Source organism: Crocodylus siamensis, chromosome 1 (assembly GCF_052110815.1).
Source record: "Crocodylus siamensis isolate JL-2025a chromosome 1, ASM5211081v1, whole genome shotgun sequence".
Classification (NCBI taxonomy): domain Eukaryota; kingdom Metazoa; phylum Chordata; order Crocodylia; family Crocodylidae; genus Crocodylus; species Crocodylus siamensis.
The window spans coordinates 48,849,025-48,867,698 of NC_143395.1; the positions used below are offsets into that span (position 1 = coordinate 48,849,025).

At 43.9% G+C, this 18,674-nt stretch overlaps 1 pseudogene; it reads right to left on the reverse strand.

Moving 5' to 3' along the window:
• The window catches only part of LOC149872792 (uncharacterized), a 48,850-nt pseudogene that overhangs the window by 4,500 nt on the left and 25,676 nt on the right, over positions 1-18,674 (reverse strand).

An 18,674-nucleotide genomic window follows, 5' to 3' on the forward strand; every position in this document is an offset into this window, starting at 1 on the left:
ATATCTCTCCCTTCTCTTGTGCCAATGTCTTTGTCTGTCTCTGTGTATGTCTACATTTATTATGGTTTTCTTTTTCCATTTTCCTACTCTTGTATTTCTTATTTAGGCTTCCCACTCTAGTACACAGAGTTCCTTTACAGCCAGTTTATTTATATTCATAAGAACCTGAAAGACATCCTCAGGTTTACTACTTTTTTAGGTGAAAGTTTGCTTACTTTGCTGTTTATCTTTGTGTTCTCAAACTGCTTGTTCTTATTGGATAGCTTCATAAACAGTGCAGCTTTTTAAAGTACTGATGTGTTTTGATTCATAGATGTTTGGGTTGGAAGGCACCTTAGCAGATCATCAAGTCCTATCCCCTGGCTTGGGCAAGAAAGAGTGCTGGGGTCAGCCAGCCCCAGTCAGGTGTATGTCTAGCCTCCTTTTAAAGAGCCCCAAGGTAGGGGAGAGCACCACCTCCCTTGGAAGCCCATTCCAGATTTTGGCAACCCTTATTATAAAGAAGTTCTTCCTGATATCTAACTTAAATCTGCTCTCCATCAGTTTGTGGCCATTGTTACCTAAAGGGGTGCCCTGGTAAATAAATCATCTCCTATCCCTTGCTGTCACCCCATGATGAATTTGTAGGCAGCCACAAGATCACCTCTCAGCCTTCTCTTGCAGAAGCTAAAGGCCCTCAATCTCTCCTCATAGGGTTTTGCCTGAAGGCCCCTAACCATACAAGTGGTCCTCCTCTGAACCCTATCGAGGCTGTCCACATCCCTCTTAAAGTATGGCACCCAAAACTGGATATAGTACTCCAACTGTGGCCTGACCAATGTTGCATAAAGGGGAAGTATTACCTCCTTGGACCTGTTTGTCACTTGCTAATGCATGATAAAGTGCAATTAGCTTTACTGATCACTTTGTCACATTGACGACTCTTATTCATCTTGGAGTCAACAGTAACCCCAAGATCCCTTTCTGCTGCTGTGCTGCTGAGAAGGTCCTCCCCTGGCCTGTAAGCATTTTGGTGATTCCTTCTCCCTAAGTGCAGCACCTTGCATTTGTCCTTATTGAACTGCATCATATTCTGTTCTGCCCACTTCTGTAACCTGTCCAGATCAGCCTGGATTCATTCCCTACCCTCTGGGGTGTTAATTTTACCCCATAATTTGGCATCATCTGTGCATTTTGACAGAGTGCTTTCCATGTCCTCATCTGTAATATAACTCTCAGTTTTTCTTTATATAGCTAGATAGAGAGATAGATAGAGAGACAGATAGATAGATAGATATAGATATAAATATGCATTTCCTTCCCTTTCCCCACTATTTTTGACCTTTTCTCTCCCTCTGTATTCCCTATAGATAAGTATGAGTGAGCTAAGACATAGAGTAAGCTAAGACATAGGATAAGCTTTAGCATTTTTATTTTGGTAGCAAGTTTTTTTTTTTCTCTCTCTCCTCTATTACAAATAAGTGCCTTATTTTGATATAGTTAGCCACTGTTTTATATTGTTTAATTATTATGTTTACATTAATGTAACTACTGTTTTACTGATTTTTACTTTTTTAGACCTACTTGTATAAATTAGCATAAGTCATGTCAAGCCCCCATCTTGTAATGTCAAGTCTCCATCTTGTGTTTCCTGCCCAGACATGCCCTATTGTAACTCTGTTGTAACTGTGTGACTCATGACACTCCTCCTATGTAAACTGGTTCCATGCATGAGTGGGTGATTGACAGATAATGGCAGTAGGTCTAAAAATAGCTCCCTCTGAATGACCAGACCATCATCCTGCATTGACCCTCCCTGACTCAAGATTTAGAAGACAAAGACTGCTGCAGAAACCAGCCAACCCACCTTTACAGACACCTGAAACTGCATGTCCTAGCCTGGAGTGCATGTGCTCAGTACACCAGTGGCTGACCCTTGGGTGGGCATGCCCCTGCCACTAGGGTCATAGAAATTCTGTCCCTATAAAAGGGGGCAGTGAAGAAACACCCAGTGGGAATGCCATTTCCATCAGGATCAGACCAGCTCCATGTCACAGTGCCTATCCATCCCAGAGGCCCTGCCAGCGACCCCCGTTGGATAAAATCTTGCTGAAGGAGACCCCAATTAGCAATCAAGGAACAACTTTCAGCCTGGGATAGGTAGATACTACCCATATGTTTCCTTCTCCAACTTGAACCCTGTCTCTCTCTCCTTCCAGACTTCAGCCCCTCTACCAAGCATCTTTAACCTCTGCTCCCATTGTGTGTGTGCATGTGTGAGTAGGTGTAAAAGAACCAATAAGCTCTAGAGCCCATATATTGTGTCACCATCTGTTTCTGTCCAATAAACCTACTGTTATTTGGAACACCGAGTTGAGTTGTATGTTAGTGCATCCACACCCTCCTATCTAACAGCACAATTTTTAAGATCTTGAGAGTTGGTTGTCCACAGGGCAACACATCCAAGTCACCAATGAAGACACCGAACAACACTGAGACTAACCAGTCTATAATTACCCGGATCCTCCTTCCTCCCCTTTTCCAGTCCTCTGGGACCTGACCTGAGCACCAAGAGTGCTCGTACAGCCATGCCAGTGGCTCTGCTATGACACTGGCCAATTCCTCAGCACCCTTGGAAGAAGATCATCTGGGCCTGCTGACTTAAACACACCCACCCCTCCAAGTGTCTCTTCACTAAGTCAGTGCTAACAGTTGGTGGGCTGGTTTCCCCTTTATGTCTGTCTATGATCTAATAGGTAGATTTGTCCTTATCTGAGTTCAGGAATACAGAGGCAAAAAACTCAGCTTTGTCCCTAATATCCATCACTAACTGCCCTCGTGTGTCTCTTAGAGGGCCTATGCTACCCTGCACCTTCTTTTTGCTCCCTATATACCTGAAGAAGGACTTTTTCTTGTCTTTATTTTTTGTGGTCAGCCTAAGTTCCATTTCTGCTTTGGTCTTTCTGACTGCCTCCCTGCAAATGCTGGCCAAGTATGTACGCTCTGTTTTGTTAGCTACCCCCTGCTTCCATAGCCCATATGCCTCTTTTTTTGCTTCAAGGCTTTCCTGGGTTTCCTTGTTCATCAAAGAGGGTTTCTTGGCTCCTTTGCACGCTTTCCTGTACAAGGGGATTGTCTCCTTCTGTGCCCTTTGGACTGCTCCCTTTAAGAATGACCACTCTTCCGAGATTCCCATCTCACCAATTCTCTTGTTCTTCAGTGCTTCACTAACTAATTTCCTGAGCACATTGAAGTTAGCCTTTCTGAAGTCTAGCACTTCTGCCCTAATGGTTTTCTTTCCCACCTTATGCTGGATAGTGAATTCAATCAAGTGATGGTCACTGTCCCCTAGGTTACCTTGCGTCGGTAGATACCCCACCAAATCATCCCCTGTAGCCAGGACCAAGTCCAGGAAAACATTACCCTAGTGGGACTGTATACCTCCTGTGTTAGGTGAAGGTCCTGTATGCAGGTGAAGAACGGTTGGATCTAGCTGTCTGCTCCTCCCAGCAGATGCCCAGGTAGTTTAGGTCACCCATGCCAATCATGTCCCTTGATTGTACAACCTCTGAGAGCTATCTGGAGAATTCCATGTCCAACTCCTCCTCCTGATGTGGCAGTCTGTAGTAGACCCCCACTATCATGCCCCCTTCCCCTAACCCTCTTGCTTTCTGACACACAATAACTCAATTTGCCCCTCCTCTGATCCCATCTTGATTCTGGAAGATGTATATTGATCCTTCACATAGAGAGCCACACCTTCCCCTTTTCTCCTCACTCTCTCTCATCTGTACAGCCTATGGCTCTCAAAGTTTACTGCCCAATCATAGGTAGCATCCCACCAAGTTTCAGTTAGCCCAACTAGATTGAAGTTTTTGTTTGCAAGCAGGAGTGTGAGTTCTTCCTGTTTGTTCCCCATGCTCCTAGCATTAGTATAGAGACATTTGAGCCCCTTGATGGATACCCTTGGTGTCCCCCTGTCCTGATACCTATTGGGCCCCTTAGTACTTACATGGGCTGTTTCAGTGCATGGCTTGTGGTTTGATACTAGGTTCTCACTGTCATCTGCATCCCCATCCCCTAATAAATCTATTTTAAAGCCCTCTGTAGGAGATCAGCCAAGCTGTAAGAGAACAGACTCTTACCTTTTCAAGAGAGATGAAAACCATTCCATTCCAGGGTGCTCCTTTTCTGGAATTGTGGGTCATGGTTAAAGAAGCCAAAACCCACTTGATGACACCAACTCCAGAGCCACAGGTTGACTTCTCTGATGCAGGCATTGTGATGCAGACCATGACCGCTGACCAGAAGGATTGGCCAGAAGACCATCTGTGCCCCCGTCTTCCTGGCCCCCAAAGCCCTGTAGTAACTCATGATCTGATTTGGACTATTCCTGGCTGCATTGTTTGTGCCTGCATGAATGAGGACCATGGGGTAGTAATTGGAGGGCCAGATGTGGTCAGGAATTCTTGTAGTGATGTCCCAGATCTAGGCTCAAGGAAGGCAGCATACCTCCTATGCCATGGGATCAGGGCGACAGATGGGTCCCTTCATTCCTCTCAGGAGGGAGTCACCCACCATGATGACTCAGCATCTCTTTCTTCAGCTGCCTAGCTGCCCCTCAGCCTGCACTGGTGGCTATGGCTGTGGCTTCCTCCATTACACTCTCTTCCAGTGCTGCCAGGGGCTTGTATCTGTTCCCTGGCTGCACTGGGGAAGCTGTCTCAGCAGCATGATGTCTGACTCTGGAGGTGACTATCTTCCATTCTTCTGCATTGTGTCCCTCCTGTGTAGGCTCTCCACCAGATGACTCATCATACAGAGAATGAAAGTACCCATCAATCTCTTCCTCTGCAGCCCTGATCCCCCACAGCCTGCTAACTTCTGCTTGGAGTTCCCTCCCCTTCCCCTCCAGGGCCTCAAGCAGGGCACATATGGGACAGGTGAGAGGACTACTACCCTGCTACCTCCCCTGCTACCTCCAGAACCTAGAGACCCTGCCAGACAACCCCTGCAGACAAAGGGACAGTGTGCCACTGACCTATCCAAGGACCCTGCCTGGGTGGAGGCCTCAGCGGACCCCCAGGTAGGAGGGTCCCTGGCTGTGCGCCATGTGATAACCCCCATTGAAAGACTCCTTTTAAGCACAGCAGATTGCCCAGTATGTAAGGCAATTATTTCATAGATTTCATAGACATTAGGGCTGGAAGGGACCTCGGGAGATCATCGAGTCCAGCCCCCTGCCCAAAGGGCAGGAAGTCAGCTGGGGTCATAGGATCCCAGCAAGATAAGCATCCAATTTACTCTTGAAGGTGTTCAATGTAGGTGCTTGAACCACCTCCGATGGCAGACTGTTCCAGACCTTGGGGGCTCGGACAGTACAGAAATTCTTCCTTATGTCCAGCCTGAAACGGTCTTGCAGGAGTTTGTGACCATTTGACCTCGTCATCCCTTTGGGTGCTCTGGTGAACAAATGTTCCCCCAGATCCTGGTTGTCACCCCGATAAACTTCTAGGTGGCCATCAGATCACTCCTGAGCCTACGCTTTTCCAGGCTAAAGAGTCCCATGGCTCTCAGCCTGTCATCGTAAGATCTGTTTTCCTGACCTCTGATCATGCGCGTGGCTCTCCTCTGGACTCTCTCAAGCTTCTCCACATCCTTTTTGAATTGTGGAGCCCAAAACTGGATGCAGTACTCCAGCTGCAGCCTCACCAAGGCCGAGTACAAGGGGAGAATGACGTCCCGGGATTTGCTCGAGAAGCATCTATGGATGCAAGCCAGCGTTTTGGTCGCTTTACTAGCCGCAGCATCGCATTGCACGCTCATGTTCATCTTGTGGTCAATGATGACTCCCAAGTCTCTTTCTTCTGTAGTGCTATCCAACGTAGCACTGCCGAGCCTAAAAGGAAGCTGCAGGTTTTTCCTCCCAAGGTGGAGAACCTTGCATTTTTCGGTATTAAAGACCATGAGGTTCTCGTCCGCCCATTTGCTGAGCTTGTCCAGGTCAGCCTGGATTACCCGCCTATCTTCTGGCGTGGATGCTTTGCCCCAAAGTTTGGTGTCATCGGCGAACTTGGCCAGTCCACTCCTGACTCCAATGTCCACATCATTAATGAAAATGTTGAACAGTATGGGTCCAAGGACAGAGTCTTGAGGGACCCCACTGGTCACAGGGCACCACGATGAGTGACTGCCATCAATTACAACCCTCTGGGTCCGACCACGGAGCCAGTTTCCCAGCCAGCGGATCATGGTGGAGCCAAGGCCACAACTGGCCAGTTTGGCCAAGAGGTGATCACGGGATACCAGATCAAAAGCTTTTTTGAAGTCAAGATATATGACATCAATCTCTTCTCCCTTGTCCAGGTGATATGTTGACTCCAGCGCCTTACTTGGAGTCTTGACCCCTCCAGGAGCTGGAACCATGACATTTTTGTAGCTGGGAGACTGATTGACAGCTGGAGTGTGGCTCTGGCTGGCCAGGCTCTTGTTTTGGGTGGTGTGCGCTGCTGCACCGACTCGCTTTTTTTTGGCATGGTTTTTTTTCCCCCCTGGAATCTCCTGTGCGTCTGCATGTGGCCTATATGTGATAATTTCTGCCTGAATTATGAAAAAACAAAATATAGTCATTAGATTAGAACTAATTCTGAGGCTTAACATGTAAGGATTAAGGAACAATAAAAGAAAAAATTAGAAGCTGCGCAGAATATTAAACCATATTAATTAAAATTAGCCTAAATATTAACAAAGACATTTGGTACAAATACCCTTATCACCCTAAAACCTAAATAGGAAAGAACAAAAATGCTTGTAAATTTCAAAGAACTAAAAATATAATTTGGGAAATCACCTCTTGTGTATATAATGAGCAGTTTAAATAGACCTCTTTACCATGAATAGTAGTAAAAAAAACGTTTTTAAACTTCTTTCTTTTACTGTAAGACCAGAAGGACCATATAAGTCCTGCCTGAGGAAGTTCAAGAATCATATCCATTGGAGGTTTTCAGGAAGAGGATCAATAGGCATTTGTCTGGGATGGTTAAGGGATAGTGCAGGTGCTTGCATTAGAGGACTCTCTCAAGGCTCTTCCAAACTCTACGATTACATTCTGTCCTATTCTGTTCTAAAGTCCATATAAGTAGGGATAGAAGTTGCACATAAACTTGCTTAAGACATCAGAAACTGGTTAAACCTGTAACAGAACAGAAGTTCAGTGCAAATAAACCAATTTCAAAATGGCTGAAACTGGTTTAAGATAAATCTGGTTAAATATAGTATTAGACTTAACTTATTTTTGGGATGATCTAGTTGGGAATGGTTCTGCTTTGATCAGGGGGTTGGACTAGATGACCTCCTGAGGCCCCTTCCAACCCAACTTTCTATGATTCTATGAAGCTTCTGTCTCAGACCCCTTTCTGGTTCCAGTTAAATCACCGTCCCCCAGCATCCCAGCATGCTTTCCAGGCTTTGGGTGGGTTGTGCTGTCTGCTTCAGCAGAGAAGGGCTGGGGCTGGGGCTGGGGCTGGGGTTGGGGTTGGGGTTGGGGTTAGGGGTGGGCTGGAGGCAACTCTGTACTCCCCTCAAGTACAGAGCTGCTCTGCCCTGCTAAACTTACTGCTGGCTATGTCTGTGGACTACAAATCCCAGAGGCACCTGGAAGCAGGAAGGGGAAGTGATGAGCAACCCTCAAGTATCCTGCTGTTATGATTCTGGACAGCAAATCCCATAGAACTCAGGGGCAGCAGGAAGAGGAAGGGAAAACACAAGCATCAGAAAGCCATGCTCTAGTGCCGCACTCCCCCACCCCCATCTTCTGGCCTAAGTCACTGCAGGTATGTGGCTGCAAAGAGTAAATGGCTGTTCACTTGTTAGACAGTTTAATCTGTGCATCTTAAACTAACCTGCAAAGACTGAATCAATTCAGCCTCCAGCTTTTTCACTGTCTGTACTTAGCCCAAATGATCTTTTGTTAACAGTGGGTGTGTCTACACATGCAGTTAATGTGACTGAATATACCCTGGCTCAATTTGACCTGGAGTAACATAACCCCAACATCACCCTACTGTTTAAGGACAGTAATTTACTTGCTGCTGGATACCACTAATGGACTATCCAGCAGTGCAATAAATCTACTGCACCCTAATTGTCATGCACATGTTGATGGTGATGTTTATCTGTGTAGCAAATTAGTCTTCAGCACAATAAAGCATCTCCTGTAGATGTACCCACTGTGGATAACTTTCAGCATACATGTGCAGTCTGTTCAGAAAGCCAGCTAAAAACTACAAACCCAGAATAATTTCTGCAAGCAGATATTATTCAGAAATCTCATTAATCAAAGGTGAACATTAAGGCATCTACCAATACAAATAATAACAATTTTAGGCACTCATGATCAGGGGCAGGTCCAGGGCAGCAACCTGTTAAACCCATGTTGCACTGCGTGCCAGAGCCAGATCTCTGAAAGCCATATTATTTGGCTCCATTTTTCCATGTCCTCAGATGCCTCTGGAAAAATCCAGGCAGGAACTGACATCCAACCACTGTGTAGAAGGGTGGGCAAGGCATGGCTGGAGTCTTTGGGCTGGTGGGGGACACAAGGGGTGGGTAGAGAGCAGGAGCAGGAAGGGTGAAATCAGAGTACTGTGGGGGTGGGGATGGGAGAAATCCAGGAACCAGCTCCAGGACACTGACTTTGTAGGGATGCCAGAATGGCTTCCTCACCTGAGTGGAGTCAACGCCGTAGAAGCAGAAGCAGCCCCGTGGTGTTCCTGTTGCAGCAGCAGCTGAGTGCATGAATATCATACTGCTGCTGTTGAAGCAACAACTTTAGCATAAAGGTAAATCCATGGCAGCAGCAGCAGCCAGAGAATGTTTTTATGTCCTTGGAGTAGGTAACCCACCGTCCCCCACAGCACTTAGCAGTACTTCGCCTCCCCCTCATGGTTGAATCAGTCATCGGGACTGGGGGTGCCTCAGAGCTGCTGTTGTCTCACTTCAGGTGTGGGCTGCAGGGAGTGGTTGTATGAGGAGTTGGGTTTGGCTGTGGGGGTTGGTGCAGCACAGGTTAGGGTTACCATATTTCATAGTTTCATAGTTGGTAGGGTCAGAAGGGACCTGAGCAGATCATCAAGTCCAACCCCCTGCCATGGCAGGAAAGAGTACTGGGTCAAGTGACCCTGGCAAGATGTTCATCCAGCCCCCTTTTAAAGACCCCCAGGGTAGGAGCCTGCACCACTTCTCTTGGAAGTTGGTTCCGGATCCTAGCTGCCCTGACAGTGAAGTAGCGCCTCCTGATATCTAGCCTGAATCTACCCTCTGTCAGTTTGTGACTGTTATTTCCAGTTTCAAAGAAGAGAACACCTGTGGGGGAAAAGGGGGAGAGGGGGAGAGAAGGGGAAGAGGAGAAAGGAGTATATGATTGTGGGAGGGGCAGTGAGCCCATGCCCTGCCTGTGCCCCTGCCCCAATTCCCAGCCACAGCCCCCTCAGCCCTGCTGCTTCCCCCCACTCCTGACCCACTGTACCCCACCCCCAACCACATTGGTGCCCCTAACTCCTAACCCATAGCCCCCCTGTCCCGGCTGATACCCCTCAATCACAACCCACAGCCCCCCCACTCCTCCAACCCTCCCAGTGCCCACACTTCTGACCTGCAGCTCCCTGCCCCTCCAGTTCTGCTGCTCACACACAGACTCTCTCTCTCTCTCTCTCTCTTACCTGCCTGTAGCTGCTGGGGCCTGTGCACAGAGCACATGATGCCCCAGCCTCCAATCACCTTCTCCCAGCAGCCCCAACCAGCTCCTTGCTTGGGCAAACCAGAAGTGTAGGGGAAAAGCAGAGTCAGAACAAAATCCTGAACATTTGCTTCCATTTCAAAAACCCATCCAGACAGAGGACAAGAGGACCAAAAAATCAGACATGTCTGGAAAAAAACCGGATGTATGGTGATGATAACACAGATACCCTTTTCCTGCTCCTGCTCCCAGCTGGCAGGAGTCATGGGGGCAGGGGAGAGCAGGGGGCACTCAAACAGGGAGCAGGCACAGAAAAGAGAGCTGTCCACTGCTGCTGCTATCCCTTTCCAAGCGTGGCTGTCCATGCGGCTGATTCCTACAATTGGACACCCCGCAGACCAGTGGGGGACACTCAATGGGGCTGGGAAGGAAAAAGGGTAGGCAGTTTCCTCTTCCCTGTTCCCAGCCCTCTGCCTCCCCCCACCACTGGCCCATCATCCCATGATGTTGGGGGCTTTAAGTAGCATCTACCATACCCCTCTGTTCTTAATCTTGGATTCAGTGATCCACGTGAGCAATCTATCAGCCTTTGTATGACTTCGTAATAATGCATCCCATCTTTTATTTTTAACAGAAATCTTCAAAATTCCGCCTGCAAAATAAATAGAATGAGTTTAGTTCCTGTAATCTTTCTTTTACAAGCATAAAAACTCATAATTTATTCATTACAGTAAGTGACTAGTCATCGTTTGCTACAAGTAACCGTGAACAATCAAACCAAACAACTCAGCTAAAAGTGTGTGTGTGTGGGTGTGTGTGTGGGTGTGGGTGGGTGGGTGTGGGTATAGGATTTAGCCAATGAGTGAGTCTGCAGAAACTGTAGTCACAGAACAATCTTGAATGGAAAAACATACACAAAATCAAATACATTACCACAAACTTGACTGTAAAGTAGAGACTTTTGGTTTCTGGAGAATGTTCTGGTGAGTGAGATTTCAGTGCAAGGCTATTTTAGTAGCAACAGGCATTTCATATTGTTTTCTAGAAATAAACTATATATAACTCAGTTTGTAACTCTGAGGAAACAGCCAAGGAGAGTTGGAAACTGGAAATAGCCTATTAGGATTGCAACAGGATGAATTGATTTATCGTTGTCTTTCTGAATTATCCTTGACAATGCTTTAAAGAAGGTCACAGCAATAGAATACTTGTATTAGAATGCTCCTTACAGGATGTTAAGTAAATTTAAATGCTGCACTGCGTGAGCTTTAATATTTTGGAATTATTTTCTTGTTGAATGTCTTTTCTTCAAGATTGTCTTAACCTGCTCCCTGTTTGAGCGCATGCCCCCCACCCCTCCTTGTGCCTGATGACCCTTGCCAGCTGGGAACAGGAGCAGGAAATGGGTTGCCACACATCTGGGTTTTTCAAGACATGTCCTCCTTTTTGGTCCTCTTTTCTCCGTCTGGATGTGTTTTTGAAATGGACACAAATGCCCAGGACTTTTTACCTGTACCTCGGCTATGTAGAAAACAGTTGCCCTACCCTACTCGGTAACCTGCTGTATGCCAGAGTACCCACAGTACAGGCATTTGCACTGACACTGCTACTGTCCCTGGGGAATGCCCGTGCTACATGTATTCTGGCATCCAGCAACTTACTTAGGTTGGGTAAGGGAGGCTGATGCCAGCAACTGTGCTGGCCCCAGCAGCTTCACCTGGGGTCTGGAGGATGCAGCCATGGTGCTTTTGCAACTGGGAGCCTGGCCAGGAACTGGATTGTGACTCTGGCTGGCCAGGCTCTAGTTTTGGGCAGTACATGTTGCTGCCATCTGCGCCAACCTACTTTTTTTGGGGGTGGTTTTTTTTGACCCACAAGGTGTGCCACTGCTACTTGTCCCTGAGGAAACAAATGTCCATGCTCATCTGGACATGGTTTTAGGGTCTATATAATCCAAAAAAATTAAGCCTGCTTTCCCAATGCAGAAGCCACAAAGAGTTAACTTCTAGATCACAAATATCAGGTTGAGGAGTCCCACAGCTAGTTCCTAACAATGGTGATTACTAATTGAAAATGAATGCATCAAATTAATAGGAAAGCTTTTCTTGTTATACATTGCCTTTAGGGTAGGCAAGGATATAAAGCACAATTTCATTAGCCTCATGCTTCCACGAAAGTAAAAAAAAGGAGGCACTTGGTTGCTTCCTGTTATGGGTTATCCATACCTGTCTGGAGCATGGTTAGAGAAAAAGGTTTTCACTACTGTGAAAATGGGTAGGAGAAAATATAGAATGGATGGTGAACAGAATATGTGCAAGTTGTCTCTTTTATTTGGGGAGCTGCAACTCCTTTGACTAACTTCACAGAATGCTGTGTGCTCTTTCTTCCTTTGAATTTTCTATCAGTAACCTCAATCTCTTGCAAGAATGCCAATTTTGAAGTTACCTTCCTCTTATGTTAAGTCTCTCCACATCCTCAGGTGCATTATGAAAATCATTTAATCAGTTAATTACACAGAGATATTACAGGCTATGAAATTATCTACTTTTCAACAGCCTTAACTTGTTTTAGCACCATGAAACAGAAGCATATGATTTTAACATTGTTAAAACTTGTTTAGTTCTTCTTAGGCAAGAGGTTAGAATTGCTTCTGATCTGAGAAGTTTTGTGCTTCTAAACAAGAATTTCCCAAGCTTTGTGGACATTCATGTATTATGACATCTTATGGTTTCTTTGGTTTTTCTACTTACACTGTCAATATTTCAACATACCAATACACCATTTCTGACTGGTCATTGACCTAAAATAGGAACCTTTCATACTTAAGGGTATGTTAAATAATCAAAATTGTTATTTTATTAAAAAAAAATAATAATGATCTCCTGACAACCTGTGGTTATTGTTTCTTAGCAACAGAATTTCCTTTTAATGAGTCTTGTTCTGCAAGAAGTTTGAATGAAGAATATTTTCCTAAAACACACTGATTACAATAATACACAATGTATGTGGATGGTGCTGAAGGAACATTTAATAAAATGTAGTTGCTTTTGGGGAATTAAAAGTGTTAGCACTGCAGAGTAACAGGTTTCTAAAGTTTCTTTTAGCAGCCATGGTGCAGATACTCAGAAGGTATAAATCAATATAATTATTTTGAAACAATACAGCTATACCTATTTTTACTCTAGCTGAAGATACAGCACCACTTTTGTTCAATACCAAGCATGCTAGTACACAATATAGTAAATACAGAGGTATTTTCCATTTCCTATTCTAATATGCTATATAGTTTTGTTATATTTAGAAGTAGCTTTTATCTCTAGAAGCCACTGGATAATCCCTAAACAGTTTATATATTTTCAGTTTATAAGGAGTTTGGGGTACTTTCATTGAGAAATGTGCTATAAACAGGTGGATGTTAGTAACTGGAATGTGATAGGAATGTTTTATTATGATTTTGATAGAGATTTAAATACATAACTTCTGCTAGGATAAAGAGAAGAATTATAAAATATCAAATCCCTCATTAAAAAAAAATATTAAGTGTTCTAGAGAAATGTTTGCTTTCATAATCTAGTTTGTTGAACAGAATGTACTGTGCATCAGTCTCTGGAGTCTAGTAGTAACAGAACAGACCTGAAAAATCCAGAGAGGTTTCTGTTGTAATCACTGCTGAGCCACTAATGACAGGAGCGACCTTCAGTAAGTCACTTGAACTTTCATGCCTTAGCCCAACTGGAAAATTAGGTTAAAGCAGAACTACACTGGTAACCAGCTGCCGCTTGTGAGCTGAGTATTACACGTTCAAAATAAGACCATATACAAAATGTTATGCTGTTGTTCCCAACACATGTAACACATGGACAGACTAAGGATTAAGGCCTGTATCTTTAAAGATATTTAGATACTGCTCCACTCGGTGTAGGCCTAAGTGACTTAGGAGTAGGCATACATACCACAAAACTACTATGATAGATAAATGAGTTCAGCACCATAGAAAAGGATAAAGCCAGCAACCGGTGCTTGTGCTGGGCACCCTTGCATGGGGTGATGCCAAATCAAATGGAAGTAATATTTTGTGACCAAAAGTATACCTGCATATTTAATTTTAAACAAACAGGATATAGCTACTTTTACAATATGAAGATATTTATATGAATTGCACTCTGCCCACAAACAACATCTTCTTTAATTTACTTTTGAATGCATTATGTTTACAGTTAGCAAATCCAGCAACCCAATGTCACACCTGCTATGTATGACTGTATGCATTACGCAAAGGCAGGGAACACTTAGCTACTCTTGTATACTACTGGCAATGGACTTTTGAAGGTATTTTTTCCATTTGAATGTTGGCAGCATTCCACTTCTCAAAATCTCTTGAATTTATATTAACTTGGGGTAATGCTTTAATAAACATTGGTTTCAATTTGAAAAGGGGGTCATTGTAATAAAATAAATATTGTTTATGCATTTGAAACCAAAAGTGCCATTTTAGTTGGGGATGTTCTAGTACCTATTTGTAATATTTTTCATATATGGTGTTTTGTATTAATATAGGCAGCACCTCAGACAACTTGTAAATCTTTTTCTTTCTTGAGGATCTATGCTCTTTTCTATTGTTAATATTTCCTTTTTGTTAATGTACTGAAGTATTGGGATTGTAAGAGAGGTATATCTTCAAATAAATTGCTTAATGTTTCTTATTTTGTTTAATTAAGTTACCATATGCAAGGAAAGCTATGCAGGTTTTGATGTAAGTTTGTTGATGGTAATCCAAATATGTGAATATAGTGTCAGACCTGGAAAAAGTTGGAAATTCCCCAAAAAATCATGCAATTTGACAATTGTCCCATACAAGATACCTAGAAGATCCTGTAGAAGACATTGCAATTTTACATTAACTACATACAGTTGACACATTCTACAACAGATAGATATCATGTTTTTTACTTGTTGTTTAACTTATATAGACATCTTAAAATAGTACTTCATGTGAATAGTCTTGTTCATGTGTGATGTATTATTCTTGTATTTTGTGCTAAACACATATGTACTGAAGGTATCCCCATGTTTTAACAAAGTGTCTTTAAAAAAAAGTAAACAATAATATAAAATAAAATTTGTTTCATAGTAGTGCATATGGAGGCCCATACATGACCTGCACCAGGCACCAACATACCTGGCTATGGCTTGCCTGAGTTAGCTCTAAAATAGCTATTTCAGGTTTCAGAAGTGTTAGAATTGTGTTAATGTGGTGCCCAAATTAGCTCTACTGAACAGCAAGGTGCTGTGTGGAGTGGTAGGGGCCTCAGAACAGGATGAAAATAGCTGGTCTGCAGTGCACAGAGCTGACTAGACTGAGCCTTTAGGGAAATGCCAAGGTCACTGGGATGCAGGAATGTACTTCTGTCCCCTCAGGACACACATTTGAAAGCATCTCCTGGATGTAGGAACCTGTGACTTCACTTTCAAAGAACAGAGAAGGGGTCACTTTTGTCTTTTTAAAGTCTAGGCAGGGGGACATGGTGATGCTGGTACTGTGTTTCTCTATTATAAACATGCTTCCTTGATATGGGAGAGATGAGTAACATTTCCTTCTCTGCCTGAAGAAATTCAAATCCATTTCTCTCATGAAAGTCAACTAATGACCAAACAATAGGTTATTGTGGGGAAAAGGTGGGAAGCACTCCCTTCAGAGTCTTTGAAACTAAGTACACAAATAGGAGGTGCCAGGGAAGTGAAATGAGATTATATAAATGACAATACAAGCAAAAATTAGACATGTTGCCTGGCTCTGGAATGACTGAAGTATGGCTGAAGGCTACTATGGATTTCATGATAAAAACATCCCAATGTAGTTTGATATAAAGACTATAATATGAAGATACAGATGATATTTAGAAGGTGATGCCATATTGTCAGTCTCAAGGAACTAGCGACATGAATGATGCTTAGACGCATGAAAGCGATTTGTGGTGAAAGAAAGTTTCTAGCCAAAAGTAATTTCAAGGGTTCACTGAAAACAGAGTTATGGCAAAAACTTCTAACCGGTCTGTGTGAAATGTACATGATCAAAGAGAAATGTTTTAATTCCTGAATTTTCATTCAGAATTAGTCACTGCCTTAATATTAAGTTGGATGATTCTAATAATATACAGTCACTTGACAAAGACTGTATAGCTACAATTTACGATGGCTTTGTGAATACAGTAAAACTTACATTCCACAAAAGTAATTAATAAACCTACTTTGGGGAGGAAAAGTCTGCATGTTTATTCATTTACTTTAGCTTTGTTTGCTTTTAAAAGCCATAGATTATAAATAGTACTCAATACAGTGCACAGGCTAGGCTGATAAATTTCATGGGTTTGCCACACTGAAAATATTAAATGTCATGCTTTGTCACAGATTAATAGAAAAACCATATTAAAGCTATGCAGACAATTTGTATGAACTTTAAACAGACCTTCAGTATGCATGCTTATAAATAAAGCAAAATAAAACAATAGTTTACATGGGGGGGGCAGGAATCTCAGAAGTGACACAGTTTAGCAATGCAGTTTTAAGACTTACCAGGGATAGGTATTATCTTGGGCCTGCTCCAAATCCCTCATACCTGTGTGTTATGTAGAAGTAGCTCTATGAATCTTATTTCCACTTCTATGCTGTAACCTGTGGTATGAATTAATAAGAGAATGAAAGGGGACGTTATGTTCCCCTATCTCTTGTGCGAGCTGATAGGATTCTATGACAATTGAACCTACATTTTGTTTTCCTTACTTGAATATCACAGTTTTAGAAAGTACTGAACTGGACATTGGGAACATATAATAGAACAGCATAACGTCTTCACTTAATAATGTTTGCCATACTGCATCCAACCATGGTTGGGAATACTGGGTGCATCTCCATGAGATGCTTTACTGCTCAGTAGTATATTTTATTATGCAATAAGTGTGCATATCTACATGTACACACACTTACTGCACAGTAAAGTTCACTAATTGTGAGGAAATTTGCTACCTGATTAGTTACTGTGAAGTAGTGCTTGTGTAGAAGCCTGACCAGGAATAAATCTGCTCCTGGTCAGCCAGATACCGGGGGCAGGAGATTCCTCCCTGACCCCAGGAACTGCCTGCTTCTGGGGTGGGCTCCACCACTGGAGCCTGGGTGGGGACTATGTCCCCCTGCCCCAGCAGTAGGGAGCTCCAAGCATCCTCTCCAAAATCATTATGATTTCCTTATCTCCCAGCCACAACTTTGCCATCACTGATGGGTGCTGGTGCTGGGAGCCCCCTGCTGGCAGGTGCTGGGAGCCCCCTGCTGGCAGGAGCTGGGGAGCATGTTTCCTGTCCAGCTTCATGATCATGGAGTTCAGAGGGGAACAGGCTCTCCAGCCCCCACCCCACAGTCATGGAGCAGAGGCTGGGAACTGTCCCAGTCAGGGTCAGGTCCCAGCCCCATGCCCTGATCAGGTGATCAAAGACATGGGGCTTGGAAAATGCTGCAGGGGTGGGACATGTCCCATCCACTGGTGGGGCAGCTAGTAGAAAGCACCTGTCCCCGCCCAACTCAGGACTAACTGCTAGCTGCCCCACTGGTGGATGGGATAGGGGGTTGGGACCTGCCCCACCCCTGCAGCTCTTTCTAAGTCCCCTGCCCCGATCAGGAAGCTGGAGACAGGAGCTCCCCTGCTGCCAGGGAAGGGGGACATTGGTCTCTGCCCCCAGGGTGGGGATATTGTCCCAGTCCTGGCCAGGAGACATTTGTGTCCTGGCCTGGTGCTCCCTGCTAGCCCCTTGGCTAACACCCAGGGGAGCCTAGAACTCCCCCTAGTGGCTGCAGGGGCCCATTGCAGGGCCACAGGAAGTGGGAGCTGTTTCTGGTCATTAGCAGCAAATCTGGTCCTGCTTCTCTACATGTGTAGACACCTGCCTGGGATCACTTACTCATGAATAAACTCCTCCCAGGTCTAATGCATGTTTAGACACACGCACTTTCATGAAAATATGCCTTGCTAACTCACTCCATGTGCCCCTACTGCTAGCTTTTGACATGCACAAAGGTTTTAGCCACGTGGCTTTCAGTCGCTAGTGTGCCTGTTAGAGAGACATAGGGAGCTCCCAGCATTGTTCTGATAACAGCTACATTTTCTCTGTATTCAGGGCACATGGAGTGGGGGTGAGTAGGTGGGTGTGCTGTCACAGTGGCAATTTCTAGCACAACCAGATGCAATGTAGATATGTCCATAGAATCTCAAGCAGTATGGTACCCACAGAACTGAAATGCAGGGCATCCATTGTTCTGATCTGAAGTGTTTAGGATTTAAAATCAGATTTTTTTTTCTTTCACAAAGAAAAGCAAATGATCAACTGAGATGTGCAGACAATACAAATAGTAATGCTATTTTTCACAGAGATGAGTAAAAGATCAGGAATTGTCAAGCACCTTCAAAGATTACTTAGGACTCCATCTTACTTTATTAAATTATATGTACCAGGGAGCCATGAAAATGTCCTCCAGATGGCAAACATTACATTCCTGATTTCTGAAAGGTACATTATAATATTTCCTACTCCATTAAGACTTCTATGTTTGGTACAAAATATTTCTTTGTAAGAATCTCTCTTACGTTTCATAATGACTAATATCAATCTATCAATGTAGCTTTTGCTGTTGTCACTTTGAAGTCAACATAGGATGCTTATAATGTTCCTTCCCTTTTTGTATCAGATAGTATCTTTGTTAAATTTAATATTTTCATCTCTTGCTCTCTGCATTACCTTTCTCAAGACACTATCATGCTCAGCCTCATCAATTGCAGCAATAATCATATCATCAGCAATTACAGCTTCTCCAGCGATATTGCCAAATGTCTCATAACTCATGTTCTAAAATATTTCACTGGCACATTTAATCTCAAATGGTAATATATAAAACAAATAATGTCCTTGTGGAG